General features: G+C 32.2%; 1 protein-coding gene across 1 annotated transcript in view; it reads right to left on the reverse strand.

The window, feature by feature from the left end:
• Nucleotides 1-2,500, reverse strand: part of LOC125040634 (heart- and neural crest derivatives-expressed protein 1-like) — a 12,821-nt gene that overhangs the window by 9,746 nt on the left and 575 nt on the right. The window lies entirely within an intron of this gene.

Here is a 2,500-nt window from a genome sequence, read left to right on the forward strand (position 1 = left end):
TAATAACAATATAATAATAATAATAATTATTATTATTATTATATTAATGATAATAATTACAACAATAAGAACAATAACAATAATAATGATAATATAAATAATAATAAAGTTATAATAATAATATTACTACAACTACTACTAATAATAATAATGGTAATAATAATAATGATAATGATAACAATAATAAGAATGATAATAATGATAATGATAATAATGATAATAATAAGAATGATAATAATAAATAATCATAATAATAATAATAAAAACAACAACAATAATAACAATAATAAAGAAAACAAACTAAGAAATACTTCTTCCCTCTCCCTCTTTCATTCTACTCTCTCTCTTCCTCTCCCTCTTTCTCTTTTTTTTTCCCTCTCCCGCTTTTGTCACCACCTTCCACTCCCCAATCTTCTTTTTGATTCGCTCCTTCCCCCTTCGGAACCTTTCTACACTTTCCTTTTCTTCCTCCTTACCCTCCTCCCCCTCCTTCGCTCTTTTATCCCCCCTCCTCTTTCTCCTATCTCAATTTTCTATCCTTCCTCCTTTTTGCCCTCATCCATCTCCCTTTATCCTCTATGCTATCTACCCCTCCCTTCTCTCTTTCCTCTTTAAGCCCCCTTTCCCTCTCTTTCTCCCTTCCCCTCTCTTTCTCCATTTCCCTCTCTTCTTCTCCCCTTCCCCTCTCTTTCTCCCTTTCCCTCTTTCTTATCCCCTTCCCTTCTTACCTTCTTTTCTTAACTTCCAGCCTTGGATTGTCGTATTAATAATAATACTGTATAGTCGTATTAACAATAAGTAAACTGACGGTGTTACTATTTCAATGCAGTGTACTTGCCTCGAAGAAAAAAAAAAAAATAATAATAATAACGAAAATAGCAAGAGCAATTATAATGATAATAGTAATAACGATATTTATAATGATAATGGAAATAATAGAGTTAGAATAGGCAACATATTATAGTAGATTTATAATATGACGCCTTTATGCGTATTTCTCTCCTCAATATATATGTTGTCAGTTATTAGCCCATTTTACATAAAACAAAACGATTTCAACAACTTAGACACATGGAATCTGATTTCAGGCGTTAAATAAATCACAAGCAGGATTATTATATAGATGATGATAATAATGATAATAAAAAATATAATAATAACAGGAAGAAGAAGAATGATAATAATAATTATGATAATAATGGCAATAGCAATAATAATAATAATATTACTTATACTAATAATAATGATAATGATAATAGCAAGAATAGTAACAATAATAACAGAAATATCATTGATACCAGGAACATTATAATCATTATCTATATGTGTTTATTACTGTAACTGTTGTTGCTACTATCAACAAATAGTATATTTGATATCATGTAATAACAGTGATGATAATATTCATAATTTAACTATTGCTGTCACTACCATAATCCTTATTACTCATTATCATTGTTATGATTTTGATTATCAAAATCATTATTCACAATACCAGCATTATCAGTATTACTTTGTTATTATCATTATTAGCAAATTATTCGTTATTATTTTTATTATCACTTATATTATTATCATCGCAAAGTCATAATGATATTTGTAATAACAATGTTTGCAGAAAGGACCTAAACCTAAACAAAGAAAGTAATGTCGCTAATAATAATGAAAATAATGATATTCCCCAATATTGTTCAATAACGTGACGTGCCTTTAATTCCGAATGTAACACAGATGGATATGCAATAATACTAAAGACACGAAGACATTAGCGTAGGGTAGTGATAACATTCATTGTAGAACTTTTTTTTCACTAGCGTTTTTTTCAAGGGGTATTTTGGGGGTATTCTTGGATATTCAGATGAGCGAGCTACCGTTACCTTTCTTTGGATAGTTAGGTTCACAATGGCTCCACTTTTATCTTTTACTTAAATGTTGAGAAGTTCGGAAAGAAGTTATTATTATCTTTATAATCTACCTGGATATCAAGGTGCTTGGAGTGTTTCTGTTTTTTTGTTTTTTGTTTTTTTTAGTGGCGAGGTATATCTCATGCAGGTACTGTGCACTCGCTGCTAATGACAGTGTGGGTAAAATATGACCTGGACAGATATCTCCGTTTTTTTGTTTTTTCCTTTTTTTTCGTCAGTTCATCACCATATTTTTAAGTGAAAAGCTATAATCTTTGTTGTCTGCGTGTGAACCAATTTCACAGTTTTTAGTAGAGATTCACTTACGTTTGTGTCCCTCTGCGCGTACTGGAAATTTCGTTACATAGAAATTGGATGGACTTGGTTTTGGCGGGCAAGAAAGTGAGCCGGTGAGAATGGGGTGTTTCGAGGGAGGCGTGAGCTTTTTCTTGTGGTCTAAATAAGTGGCGTTCGAGCTCCCGAAGGCGCGGTGGGTGAGCTAAGTGGGGGTGGTGTGCGGTCGGGTAGGTAAAAATGGCCGGGTGGATTAGTGAGCGGGAATAGGCCTACGTTATTGCCAGGTAACTGATAATGAG

Source organism: Penaeus chinensis, chromosome 29 (assembly GCF_019202785.1).
Source record: "Penaeus chinensis breed Huanghai No. 1 chromosome 29, ASM1920278v2, whole genome shotgun sequence".
In the NCBI taxonomy this organism is placed as follows: domain Eukaryota; kingdom Metazoa; phylum Arthropoda; class Malacostraca; order Decapoda; family Penaeidae; genus Penaeus; species Penaeus chinensis.